This window comes from Eptatretus burgeri, chromosome 4, assembly GCF_056783735.1.
Source record: "Eptatretus burgeri isolate ZD-2024b chromosome 4, Ebu_testis_v1, whole genome shotgun sequence".
NCBI classification, from domain to species: Eukaryota; Metazoa; Chordata; class Myxini; order Myxiniformes; family Myxinidae; genus Eptatretus; species Eptatretus burgeri.
In genome coordinates, this window is record NC_140964.1 from 108,291,696 (window position 1) to 108,306,785 (window position 15,090).

General features: G+C 43.4%; 1 protein-coding gene across 13 annotated transcripts in view; it reads left to right on the forward strand.

Moving 5' to 3' along the window:
- Positions 1-15,090, forward strand: part of LOC147028865 (synaptic vesicle 2-related protein-like) — a 360,308-nt gene that overhangs the window by 327,535 nt on the left and 17,683 nt on the right. The window contains exon 30 of one of the 13 annotated variants that reach the window (XR_015057744.1): positions 8,941-9,053. The exons of the other annotated variants lie outside the window; for them this stretch is intronic. The gene's annotated coding sequence lies outside the window, so the exon portion shown is untranslated. The remainder of the gene's footprint in view (positions 1-8,940; positions 9,054-15,090) is intronic. 13 annotated transcript variants of the gene reach the window in all.

Below are 15,090 nucleotides of genomic sequence, written 5' to 3' on the forward strand. Positions count from 1 at the left end.
ATCCTGAGAATTCTTTCAAAGAAACTTGCTCTCCCTCATGCACAGACTTATCCCCTCTCGTCTTCAGTTGTCCTACCCTTCCTCCCACCATTGGTTCAATGAAGCTTGTGGTGAGGCAGTTGTCCTGAAAACTTGCCTTAGCCTCATGGAAAGCAAATCCAACTGAGGGCAATCTCAGTTCCTTCCATAAAGCTCGGAACAAGTGTGTGTCTACCCTCAGGAGAGCCAGAAAACAACATCTTTCTCATCTCAAGTCTGAACTGTCAAACCTCTCTCCCTCCTCAAAATCCTGGTGGCATCTAATCAAATCTGTTTCTGGTGTATGTTCCCCCTCCATCCCCTCCCTTACCTCAAATGGCAGCACTGCTGATACCGCACGTGAAAAATCTGAAAGCCTAAACTCGGTGTTTGCAGCCAAATCTTGTGTCCAAAACCCATCACTTTCTCTACCCACCTTACCCAGTCGCACCCAACTGTCCCTGGACTCTGTGTCCTTTTCTCCTGACAAGGTGGAGAGCTTGCTTTCAAACCTCGACTCAGATTCTGCAACCGGTCCAAACGGCATCAGCCCACGTTTCCTCAAAGCCTGCTCTTCTGCTCTTGCTCACCGTCTCTCTGTTCTATTCATCCTCTCATTTGCTCAAGGCCATCTGCCATCTGCTTGAAAATCTGCAAACATTACTGTGCTGCATAAGAAGGTGCAAAAACAGATCTCTGCAACTACAGACCAATCAGCCTTCTCCCAATCATCAGCAAGGTTATGGAATCCAGCATCGCCTCAGACATCAAATCCGTCCTCTTCTCCAATGGCTTGATTTCTGATCATCAATTTGGTTTCAGACCAAGTCACTCTACACTGGATATGCTGCTTCTGCTCTCCCAACAATGGATGGAGGGCCTCAATGCCAGACAGGAAATCCGAGCCGTATCCCTGGACATATCACTTGCTATTGACACAGTCTGGCACCCTGCCCTACTCACTTAATTCTCTTCCTATGGTATCCAAGGCCATCTCCACTCATGGCTCGCAGACTTCCTCTCCTGTCGCAGTCAACGTGTGGCCCTAAATGGAGTTCTTTCATCCCCCCTTCCTGTCCAGGCTGGAGTTCCTCAAGGTTGCGTTCTGGGCCCTGTTCTTTTTCTGGTTTTCATCAATGATTTCTCTGACTCTCTGGAAAATCCTCTATATCTCTTTGCTGATGACTCCACCCTCTGTCATACCATTGGTCATCCCTCAGACTGGCAAGCAGCAACTTCTTCGCTCACTGCAGATCTGGATAAAATCACAAACTGGTCCAACACGTGGAACATGTCTTTCAGTTCGGACAAATCTCACACCCTCACTATGTCTCTTCGAAAGGACGGTTTAGAAAAACCCCCCATCCACCTTCTCAACAATCCTCTGGAAGAAGTCCTTTCTTTCAAGCTTCTGGGTCTCACTATCTGCCATGACCTTTCCTGGGAAAGCCACATTTCAAACCTCGCCTCCAAAGCCAGTCGCCGACTCGGAATCCTCCGTCGTGCAAGGTCCTTCCTCGGCCCACCTGAGCTCCTGACCACTTATAAAGCTTTTGTCCACAGCCTGATGGAGTACTGCTCTCCCCTCTGGGCTGGTGCTCCTGTCTCTCACCTTTCTCGGCTTCACGCTGTAGAAACCAAGGCATTTCGGATCATTGGCATCTCCCGCAATGAAGCTAAGTCTTTGGACCTCTCACTCAATCACCGCAGGTTGGTCGGTGGTCTTTCTGTATTCTTCCGTCTCGTCTCTAGCCTCCCCCCCCCCCGCTCTCTCTGTGATTTGTCCCCACCACATTTCCGCAGGGCGCCCAAGGTCCGCCAACAACCCCCTTCTGGTAAAACTACCAAAATCACGAATCACTGCTCACCTTCACTCTTTCATTCCTCTTTTTTTTCCCCACCTTTGGAATAAACTCCCTCACTCTATTCATTCCCATTCTTCCCTCCAGGCCTTCAAAACAGCTGTTCACCACCACCTCTTATCATCCCCCATCCAAATCGTCGATCTTTTCTTCCCCCGATAATCCACCCAAGCCCACCTCCTTCAAATTCCCTGCTTTCCTTCCTGATTGTCCCTGTAATGTCCATCTTCTATTCCCCATGTTCCCCGTCCCATCCCTCTCCCTTCCACAGATCTCCAAATGTCTCTGTTCCCCACTATTTTGTCCTTCCCACTCCCTCCCCTCCTGTCTCACTCCCCCCCCCCCCTTGATGTGCATTGTGTGTTCTCTCTCATACGAGCCTCGACAAGGTATACAAAAAAAAATAAAAAAGGCAGAAACAACAGGCACGATGAACTAATGTAACTTCTTAAATAAGGTGTGGTAAATCTGGGTTTCTCAAGCTGGGGTTCGAGGACCCCAAGGGGGCCACAGACAACTGCCAGGAGGGCCACAAGATAGCAGGGGAAAATTATTGACTCATTCCAGTTTTTAACATATGACTTCGCCATCCAATTGGATGTGTCGACAAATGTGTTCAAAATGTCACATTTACAGGTGTACAGAATGTATGTGCTCTTTGAGTGGGAGAACGAGATAAGAGAAGAATTTTTGTTTTGCGAAGATTTTTTTCCATTGAGACCAGTTTTTGAAATCCTGGATGTTTTTACGAGTAATAATGGCTGAAGATGGCCCAACTGCATCGGTGTATATACAATGACTGGCAGACACAAAGGAGTAGTGCACAGAATAAAACTAGAAGGGCACTCGGTAGAGCGCATACCTCGCCATGTAATGATTGATCCATCAGAACATATCGGGCCCAATGCATTTTTGAAATATCATGCTATATATCGTTTTTGACCCGATCTCTCAATGGCAAAGAATCAATTCAAAAATTAAATAAATCTCATATCCAGATCTGGATGTGGATCTTCACCAAAATTGAATCAATTTGTCAAGGTCAGACACCCAATCTGTCCACCAAGTAACATCCGAATCCATCAGCAACTGTTTGAGATATCGTGCTACGTATCATTTTCGGCCCTATCTCTCAATGGTGAAGAATCACTTTAAATATTTAAGTAATCAGATCCGGATCTTCACCAAAATCTTATCTGTTCGTTCTTATCACACACCCAATCTACCCACCAAATTTCATAAGGATCTGTCCACAACTTTTTAAGATATCCTGCACACAGACAAACAAGCAAGAAGAAGACGTTTTGCAGAGCACAATACTTGAAAAATCCATGAAACAAATGTGACTTCAAAAATAATTGGTGGTTGAATTCAATGACCTGAAATATAAATCCTCTTCAAATTTCAAGTCAATCGAATGAAAATTGAGGATTTTAGAAATCTCACCGAAGTTGTTGACATTTGGCTTATGTTGACCTTTTGACCTCAAAAACAATAGACTTCTTCCCTATGATAAACTCTTGCCTACCATGTGGTGAAGTTTCGTGAAGATCGGTTTAAAATTGTGACCTGTTGGCAATAAACAGAGAAACAGACAAACAGACAGACAGAATAACAAAAAGATGAAGTCATGCATTACACGATACTTGCAAAATCCATAAAACAAATTTGACTTCAAAAAACAGCTTGGTGGTTGAATTCAATTACCAAATATGCAACTCCTCTTAAAATTACAAGTCAATCGAATGAAAATTGACAATTTTAGAAACTCGGCCTATGTTGACCTCAAATATAATTGGTGGTTGAATTCAATGACGTTAAATATAAATTCTCTTCAAATTTCAAGCAATGGGATGAAAATTGAGGATTTTAGAAATTACAGCTTAGTTGTTGACCTTTGGCCTATATTGACCTTTTTGTCTATGTTGACCTCATAAATAATTGGCTGGTTGAATTCAGTGACCTGAAACATATATCATCTTAAGATATTTTAAGTCAATCGGATGAAAATTGAAGATTTTAGAAATCTAACCTCAAGATGACCTTTGACCTCAAAATCAATAGGCTTCTCAGTTGAGACTACCTCTACAACTTGGTAAAGTTTCATAATGATCAGTTTAGAATTGTGACCTGTAGGCGATTGACAGACAAACGGACAAACAAGCCGGTCAGCAGAGATGGGTCGCTGGGCATGGAAACTATAAGACATAGAGCAAAATGGATGTCATATAGCGGATAGGGAATCACCTTAAGATGATGCATATCAAATCTCATCCAGTTCCATCTACTGATAAGGCCTAAGTCACATTTGCTCTACGGTGAGGATACGGCGGCCATACGCCCTCTGAATTGACAGAAACGTGTGGCGGCCGCAGAGTTTCTGCGGTGGCCTCAGGGTGGCCCTATGCCATTTGGCTATCTTTTACAGGCCGTAAGGTCGCCGTGGAATTATAACGCGGAGTTATAACTTTTTTTCATTTCTACATTCGCCAGAGAAATTTGACAATCCGAAACAAAAAAACTGGTAAAAAAAAAAAAAAAATTCACCCACTCGTTACCGTCTGTCTGGCCACACATTCGCCTTAGGGCCCCCCTGCGGTCCCCTTGAGGCTACCTTGCATCTGCCTTGAAAATTCTATGGCCACCGCAGGGCCCCCTCAAGGTCACCGTGTGACATCAAATCAAAGACCGTATGGCACCCCCACGTTTTTGGTCTCCACAATTTATAAATATGCCGTGTGGCTACCCGAAAAATAAAAACATATGTGACTGCTACATTGTGTGACCGTGGAAATACTGCGGCCGCCGTATAATTGCTAGTGGCCGTAGATTTTGGAGACCCCACGGCTGCCATGGCAAATGTGACAGGCCTAAATACGCCGTGCGGATCCCCGAAAAATAAAAACATATGTGACTGCTACATTGTTTGACCGTGGAAATACTGCGGCCGCCGTGTAATTGCTAGTGGCCGTAGATTTTGGAGACCCCACGGCTGCCATGGAAAATGTGACAGGCCTAAATACGCCGTGCGGATCCCCGAAAAATAAAAACATATGTGACTGCTACATTGTGTGACTGTGGAAATACTGTGGCCGCCGTATAATTGCTAGTGGCCGTAGATTTCGGAGACCCCACGGCCACCGTGGCAAATGTGACTTAGGCCTAACTACTCGTTATCCATTAAAATCAAAAGTACCGAAAATGCGGTTTGAAATCGGAAATCCCCAGAGTTCGAGGGGGTGCTGTGGGTGAACAAAGATCTAAATCGAAAATCCGGCTCGATCGTTTGTGCACAATGTATACCGGATGATTTGTGTGAATTTTCCTCACCATCCGACCATAACCCGAGGAGGAACAGCATTTGGCGCGAAGACACCTCCAGCTCTCGCATGTTATCGAATTTTGCACTTATTGACCTTTGACCCCTGACCTAAGCAAAATCGGTCAATATGTCCTGAGGCAAAGTTGTAGTACTCATTGAGTACCATGAACCTGCAAAGTTTCATTCGTATCGATGCACTCACCTGGTCGCTTGGGGGCCTTCAATTTTCGCGCATACCATAATTGTACGGGGCACTGCGGGTAAAGTATTCCATATACCACAAAAACCGGAATATATTTGATAGAGCATCACCTGTAGATCATTCGTGCCAAATTTCATAACCCTACGTGGGATAATGGCTTTCGGAATTGATTTCGCATGAACGGTACCGATTTTTAAGGTTTTTCGGTTGTTGCTAGGGAACCAAAGTGTCCCTAGAAACCATCACAATTTCCAAAGCACTAGGTCATAAGATGTACCTACCACCCGAGTTTGGTCAAAATCCGCCCACGTTTACTACCAATTATGCTGATGACAAACGAACAAACATCCAAACAGACAGAATTACTGACAATACGGGTCACCTATTTCGGCGACCCAACAGACAGAATAATAAAGACAAACAGAATAAATTCGACTGACCAATATATTGAAAAATCTTTGATTTTGCAAGTAACAAACAGACAGAGAAGGGTGAAAACATAACCTCCTTCACCTTTAATGGTGGAGGTAAAAATGACATCAATATGGAATGTGTACGTCTTCAGATACAAAGTTACCCAATCTTGTAAGACAGGAGACCAGAGTGGTCCAAGTCATGAGCATATACACCATTTGTTTGTCTAGTCCATTTTTATGTCGCCAACAGTAAGAAGCTCTTTACAGAAGTCCACAAATTTTTCAAATTATACTATATAATGTTCGTCACCGAAGCAACATCCGAGCAAAGTCAACCAGTCCTGAGAATGGTGAAAAACTATCTGATGTCAACCATGATCCAACAAAGGCTGAACAATGCTCTGATCTGCCATTCCATAAAAAAATATCGCAAAGACAAGATCGACAGATTGGCATTGGTGAATAACTTTTGTCAAGCAAATGATGGAAGGATGGAGTAATTTATAAACAAAAAATGTGCAAAGTTTTGAATTTCAGAATTTTTCCACCAAATTTTGCTGAAATAGATTTCAAAAATAACAATAAACTGTTGCATCACATTCAGGCCCATCATTGAAAAATAAAATTATCTTTATAAATTAGATAAAAACTTGAAATATTCCCCCTCCCCCATACAAAAGCCCATAAAATGTGCCAGAGTACATAAAATGAAGCATAGAATTTCAATTTTCCTGGGGGGGGGGCATGCCTCAAGACCCCTCCGTTTCCCCCCCCCCCCCCATCGAGCAGAACATTCCTTTGGTGGTAACGTTTTTACAAGTTGAGCAACCTCACTTTTAATGATGTTCCTACACCTCTGTATCATATGATTAAAAATTGAGGAAACTTGTATAGATAAACCCAACAACAGGTATAAACCTCCCCCAATCCGAGAGGGGGAGGCTTAATTATCAACTTCTAATTATCGATTCTCTGCTTGCTGTCGATTAGTGATTGAGTTCAGAGATTGAACGACATCAAACAACATGCACCTAGCAGACAAAAAGCTAACTCGAAATAGCAATTCTCCTTCTACATCACTGGGTGTCAGCAATAGGTCACAACTCGGAGGATGTTCTCCCACCAAAACGCTATTCTTTCTGTCTGATGACTCAAATGCAGTATTTGTTCTTCCGTTTGATTGTTTGTACCATATCCTGATGCTGTGTGGACTGTGCATCCCCGCTGATGGACCTCTGGTAACTTGAACCTGTTGCTGCTTTTAAGCCTGGGGAGTAACTGCTAAAATATATCAGTCTGGGTTCTTCCCAACATCTTTGATCTTTGTGACTTTCACTCTTCTTTCTACTTTTTCACATTTATCTTTTTTCGTTTTAAATATTGTTTTTTACCCTCACCAGAAGAGAGGACATTGCGTTTGGGTCCATTTGTCTGTTTGTTACTTGCAAAATCGAATATTTTTCAAGTTTATTGGTTAGTCAATTTTGTTGTTCTGTCTGTCTGTTTATATGTCTGTCTGTCTGTCTGTCTGTCTGTCTGTCTGTTTGTCGCCTACAGGTCACAATTTTAAACCAATCTTCACGAACCTTCACCACATGGTAGAGTTTGTCATCAGAAAGAAGCATATTGTTTTTGAGGTCAAAAGGTCAACATCGGCCAAAGGTCAACAACTTAGGTGAGATTTCTAAAATCCTCAATTTTCATCCGATTGACTTGAATTTTCAAAAGGATTTATATTTCAAGTCACTGAATTCAAGAAGCCAATTATTTTTAAGGTCAACATTGACCAAAAGGTCAACATAGTCCCAAGGTCAACAACTAAGGTGGTTATTCCAAAATCCTCAATTTTCATCCGATTGACTTGAAAAGTGAAGATAATTTATATTTCAGGTCACTGAATTCAACCAGCCAATTATTTTTTAAGCTCAGCATGGACTAAAATGTCAACATAGGCCCAAGGTCAACAACTAATGCGATATTTCTAAAATACTCAATTTTCATCCGATTGACTTGAAATTTGAAGAAGATTTGCATATCAGGTCACTGAATTTAACAATCAAATTTTTTGAGGTCAAATTTGTTTCACAGATTTTGCAATTATCATGCTCTGCATGACGGCGTCTTCTTGTAACTTGCAAAATCGAAGATTTTTCAAGTACATTGGTTGATCGATTTTGTTATTCTGCCTGTCTGTCTGTCTGTTGGGTCGGCGAAATAGGTGACCCTTATTGTCAGTCTATTTGTTTGGATGTTTGTTCGTTTGTCATCAGCATAATTGGTAGTAAACGTGGGCGGATTTTGACCAAACTCGGGTGGTAGGTACATCTTTTGACTTTGTGCTTTGGAAATTGTGATGGTTTCTAGGGACGCTTTCGTTCCCAAGCAACAACTGAAAAACCTTCAAAATCGGTACCGTTCACACGAAATCAATTCCGAAAGCCATTATTCCACGTAGGGTTATGATATTTGGCACGAATGATCTACAGGTGATGCTCTATCAAATATATTTCGATTTTTGTGATATATGTCATACTTTACCCACAGCACCCTCTACAATTATGGTATGCGTGAAAATTGGCAAAAATTGAAGGCTCCCGAGCGACCAGGTGAGTGCATCGATACGAATGAAACTTCGCAGGTTCATGGTACTCAATGAGTACTACAACTTTTCCTCAGGACATATTGACCGATTTCGCTTAGGTCAGGGGTCAAAAGTCAATTAGTGCAAAAATCGATAATATGCGAGAGCTGGAGGTGCCTTCACGCCAAATGCTACTCCTCCTAGGGTTATGGTCGGATGGTCATGACAATTCACACTAATTGTCTGGAATACATTGTGCACAAACTATCAAGCCGGATTTTCGATTTAGATCTTTGTTCACCCACAGCACCCCCTCAAACTTTGGGGATTTCCGATTTCAAACCGCATTTTGGGTACTTTTCATTCAAATAGATGCCGAGTAGTTATCAGTAGATGGAACTGGAGGAGATTTGATATACATAATCTTTAGGTGATTCCCTGTCTGCTATATGACATCCATTTTGCTCTATATCTTATAGTTTCCATGCTCAGCGACCCATCACCGCCTACCGGCTTGTCTGTCTGTTTGTCACCTACAGGTCACAATTTTAAACCGATCTTCATGAAACTTCACCACATGGGAGAGTTTGTCATAAGAAAGAGGCCTATTGTTTTTGAGGTCAAAAGGTCAAAATGTCAACATTGGCCAAAGGTCAACAACTAAGTTGGTATTTCTAAAATCCTAAGTTTTCATCCGATTGACTTGATATTTGAAGAGGATTTATATTTGAGGTCACTGAATTCAACCAGCCAATCATTTTTGAGGTCAAATTTGTTGTATGGATTTTGCAAGTACCTTGCTATGCTTGACGCCTTCTTCTTTGTTTGTTTGTTTCACTGTCCACACAGAACTTTCATGTTTTTCTCCGCAACCGCTTGTTGGATTGAAATGAAATTTTCATGGTCGGTGTGACTCATGTAGAATGTTTTCCTCATAATTATGACATCATAGGTTACGTGGTGTGGCAGCCATATTAGAAAAATGGAAAAACTTTGGACCTCTGTATCTCTGAAACCGCACCAACGAAAACATTTTAATTTGGCACATGGCAAGGACTCCTCATTGGAAATAAGTGTGATTTTTGATAACGTCAAATTTGCCTTCGTTATGACGTCATAATTGCATATGTAGTATGCTACATCTGATGAGAATGAAAATTTTTGAGGGTCATCTCGGAATAAAATGGCCGACAGAAAAATAATTGATGATGTCATCGGACATGTGATTCGACATCCATATTGTTAAAAAAAAAACCTTCAAAAATCTTCTTCTCTGAAGTTGCTGAACAGATCGAAGTGACTGCCTATACATAAGAACCAAAAGGTTCACACATATCTCAGAGGTCACATGGTTTGGCAGCCATATTGGATTTACCATAAAACCTAAAAATATATTTATTCTAAAACCTCCACAGGGCAGCACACCGGATGATGAAATTGGGGCAAAGCCTTTGGGACCCCCATTCATTGATGATAGGAGGAAAATCACGTGGTAAATAAACCTCCAGGGTCAGATTGCGGTGGTTTGTGGTGTAGTGGTGCTCAGGTGTCATCCACCACATGACAGTCTCCTTGGGTTAACCTGAGACAGTCCCTTCGGGTGGGTGCCTGGGTTGTCCGATCTCAAAGAGAGGATGACAACCTGCCTCTGTTATCATCTGAGCTCAAGAGTTCGAACATAGGTATTGCAGCACTCTCTGAGATTTGGAGAGTGGCGAGATCATGATGGGTTGTTACACCTACTATTGGTCTGGTCGCTGTGATGGTTACAATTCCCAAGGAGTTGCTGTAGCTGTGTCCAATAAGCTGACCAATGATAATTGAGGTAACACCAGTCAACAAGCATATGATGAGACTAAGGATTCGTCACTCCTTGGGTGTCGTTTCCTTGGTCTCTGTATCTGCTCCGACTGAGGCGAGTGATCTCACCATGAAGGACACATTCTATGCCGCGCTCGAGTCTGTGGTTGATCATTGCCACAGGCGAGACATTTCTCTAGTCTTGGAGAATTTAAATGCATCGACAGGAACTGAAAGGGATGGTTATGAGACATGTGTTGGCCCCCATGGGTCTGGAACTGTGAACCAGAATAGCACTAAGATACTTGACTTTGCAAGAAGTCATGGACTTTGAGTGGCTGGTTCATGCTTTCAGTGCCCACAGACTCAGTGCTGGACTTGGTGTTCCAACGTTGGTGGTGTGGCAAAGGAGATTGACGATGTGATTGTTGACCGTCGCTGCAGGATGATCCAGAACTGCATGGTCTACCGGAGTGCTCAGTTCCTCAATACCGACCACAGGCCTTGTTGAAGCAACTCTGAAGTTGCAGCTTAAATCTGGAGATTGGTACCATCCTGACCTTGGCTGGATGTTGGCAAGCTCAAGGATGAGAGGGTAGCTGAGGAGCTTGCGAACAGGCTGAGTGGGGATTTGGGGGATCTGGGTGCTTTAGGGAATCATGAAAAGTTGTGGAGTGTCTTCAAGACCACTGTGCATGATGTTGCTGGTGGATGTCTTGGAACTCACCTGAGTGCGAAGAAGAATTATGTCTCTCAAGGGACACTGGATACCATTGACCAGAGTCGTAGGGCCAGGCTTAATGGCAGAGCTGAGCTGTTCAGGGAGCTGAAGCATTAAACAACGTGCACTAAGGGTTTACAAGGAGGCCTATGTGCAAGGAATCTGTGAGTGGTAGAGCATCACCTGTGGTCAAGTGGTTCTCGTCCTAACAGGGGAATTCACCCAGTATGTTCCTCCAAGACCCTCCTTCAGTGTACTGCAGTTAGAGTGGAGAGTGGTGGGCTGTTGACAGAGGAGTCCGAAGTGAATGTCCGCTGGACTGGTTACTTTGAGCGGCTGTACCAGGCTGATCCAACAGCTGTTGAGTTAGATGTCAGGGGTGTTACTATCCCTATTGGTGATGCTCAAATCAACTGTGATCCGCCTTCGTTTGTGGCAACACAGGCTGCGGTGAACTAGTTGAAATGCATAAAGCTCCTGAGATCTGGGGCATCCATGCTAAACTTCTCAAGGCTGGTAGAAATGCTGTGCTCATGTCGTTGCAAGCATTTCTGTGCTCTGCCAAGAACACGGGTATCATCCTTACTGACTGGAAGAGCCTTGTTGTCCCTCTCTGGAAAGGGAAGGGTGATTGCCAGGACTGCAACAACTACTGAGGGGTGACGCTGCTCTCAGTGCCGGGCGAGGTCTTCGCTCGTATAATTCTTAATAGGGTTCGCCACCATTTGCTTGAGTACCAGCATCCAGAGCAGTCAGGCTTTACACCAAAGAGGTCGATGATTGACCATATCCTTGCTCTTTGGTTCCTCACGGAATGCAGGTGAGAGGTTTTTCAGGGGATGCTTGCAGCCATTGTTGATCTCCCTGAAGCGTTTGATTCAGTGAATAGGGGATGCCCTCTGGAGGATTCTTGCTCTTCATACGATGCCATCAAAACGGATCAATCTGATGTCTGAACTATATTCTGGCACTGAGAGTGCTATGAGATGTGGTTGTACCATCTCTGACTTATTTCCAGTTGTTACTGGAGTTTTCAGGGGTTGTGTACTGGCCTCCACAATTTTCAGCACTGGTATGGATTGGATTCTGGGGAGGATGTTGGAGAGATTAAGCTATGGTGCACGTTGGGAATGTCAAGATCTCTGGACTTGATTTGGCAGATGATGCAGTCATTTTTGAGGACACTCTAGGTATCCTTTAGTGGCCCTCGAGATGCTGAATGAGGAATCGGATCAGCTGGGATTATGGGTTTCCTGTGTCAAAACTAAGATCCAAGTTTTCAATGACATATTGGATGCTGCTATCTTGTCTGTACTTGTTCGTGGTGAGGATGTTGAGGTCACAGAGAGATTCACTTGCCTAGGCAGTGATATTCATTTCTGATAGCTGTGAGCCAGAGGTCAACAGACGTCTGGGTCAGGCCTGGGGAGTCATGGATTCACTGGATCATGGCATGTGGCGCTGCCGATACCTGTGCAGGAGGATGAAAATCTGAGTCTTCAGGTCATTGGTGCTTTCACTCTTGCTTTATGGATGTGAGACTCGGACTCTTCCCAGGGATCTGAGATGGACGCTTAATTCATTTGGTACCAGGTCTCTTCGGAAAATCCTTGGCTCTCGCTGGTCGGATTTTGTTTCCAACGAACAGTTGCTGAGAGAGACTCAAATGAGATTTGTTACCTGAATGGTCCATTAGCATCATCTGCAGCTGTATTGACATGTAGCTTGTTATCCTGATGCTGATCCTGCTCACCAGTTATTCTCAAGGAGGGAGCCTCGTGAGTGGAGGAGGCCAATGGGCCGACTACATGCCTCATGGTTGCAGCCGGTTGATCAGAATGTCAAGGAGATGGGGATGGGCAGGCATCTGCCTGGGGGATGGCCAGACGGAGGCCCTGGAGCTCCGACAAAAAGCGGACACAGCGACACCCTGCACCCGCGCTTCTTGCCATACCTAACCTGACCTGATCTATAAAAATCTTCTCCAGAACAGATGGACAGATTGAGGGGAAACTTCGCACAAATGGTCCCCAAGCCATGTGTGTACAAGTTTGTTCAGGAATGATTGATATGTCACATGGTTTGGCAGCCATATTGGATTGAATAATAATAATAAATCATGTTTTCTCTGGAACTGCGAAATCAATCGATGTGAAACGTCACAGTTATGATCTAGTTGTGATGCAGAATATATGTTTTAAATTTCAACTTCATCGGGCACATGGTTTGGCAGCCATAATTATTTAATTTATTGATATGGGTTCTTTTTTTTTGTTGTTGTTAGTATTATTATTATTATTATTATTATTATTATTATTATTGAAGAAGGCTCACTTGGCTGTGCCTGGATAGGTTTGAGGATGCAGGAGTAGCAGCTGAAATGCGATTCCTATCCAGGTTCCTCCTGACGGCTTCATCTTTGCTTTTTGCGTGTTCGGGTTCCTTCTGATTACTCCAATGCAGGACGATACCGATTTGGTCTTCCATTTGATTTGAATTGAATTTATTTCAATCCCATTTTAAATTCAATTGAATAATCTATCTATAATTCCAGCAATCTCTGCGTGTGTGTGTGTGTGTGTGTGTGTGTGTGTGTGTGTGTGTGTGTGTGTGTGTGTGTGTGTGTGTGTGTGTGTGTGTGTGTGTGTGTGTGTGTGTGTGTGTGTGTGTGTGTGTGTGTGACCGCCGTTTCTCGACAACCGCTGGTCCAATCTAATTGAAACTTGCCAGGTATATTGCTGGGGACCCGAGGATGTGCCTTTTCAAGGTTTGATATTAATCGGACAAGTGCTTCCCAAGTTATGGCCATTTATTTACCAACCAATGATAGACACGTTGTTGCGTGGGCGTGGCCGATGGGGAAGGGAAGCTCAGCCGCGTTCGCCATTACGGGTTACAACATACGGGCTTCCGGATCCATTACGGGTTACAACGTATGGACTTCCGGATAATGATGACTTCGTGTATTCTAATAATTTCTCGATTTCTTATGCGCATTTATAGTTAAACACAATGGCCCAAGTTATGATCGTTTTCATATTAGCCGGTGTATAAATTTCGGTAACATCAGAGTGCTGGTATGCTCCTAACCAGGAAGTAATTTTTTTTCTCTCTCTCTTCTCTTTTTGTTTTTCCTTGCCACGACATTGCGAAAAGGTAAAATACGTTGGCGCTAATTGAATAATTGGGTATTAAAACTAAATTGCGAATAATCGTAACTGCGAATAATATTCGAACTTCTGGGCCACGCACGTATGGGCACACGAGAGCAAAGAAACGGCCTGTGTGGTTGTTGTTTGTTGTTCGCGGTTTGAATATTTATTTATTCATTTATTTATTTATTCTTTTTTACGGGCACGTACTAGTGAATAATAATTAGAAAAAAAGTAATTGGTCAGCGTCAGGTGACCGATCAAAGCAGGGTTGCATCAAAGCAGGACGTGCTGGCACCCGGTCATCATTGCCAGCAATTATAAAGTGGTAGTTATAATTATCTCATTAATTACGTAACACACTAGTGCACAGACGCTACACAACATACACCACACAAATTAAGTCTTGGCAAGGGTCTGCAATCTCTGATTGCTTCTTTTTCTTGTTATATTTTATTTTATTTCATTTACTCTTAATTTCTCACTTTCTTTATCTTTGTGTCTGAGAAGAAGTGAATTCCTCCAATTTTGTTTCTGTAAGGCTCACTTGGCTGTGCTTGGATGGGTTTGAGGGTTGTGGAGTGGCAGCTGAAACCCAAATTCTATCCAGGTTCCTTGTGATGACTCTATTACATTTGCTCTTCACTTGTTTTTTTTTTTTTTCTTTTTTAATTGTATACATAGTCGAGGCTCATGGAAGATCTAGTCCTAGTCCACCGAATAGGTCAGGACAAAAGGAACAGGAGTGAGAAAGGGGGGGGGGCACCAACAGCAGAGTTGAAGGCCAACATAGAGGCAGACTTGGACAAATAATGGGTGTGGGTAGGAATGGGGGGCAGAAGAGGATGCACGAGGTTGACAATATGGATACAGAAGGGACCTCCCAGGAGAGAAAACTGGAAATTTCGAAGGAAGAGGGATTGGGGTGGGGTGGGGGTTTAACGAGGGTAGATAGATCATGGTTTTGGATTGGGGACGATCTGAGATGGTGGTCAACAGCTGTCTTGAAGACCTGG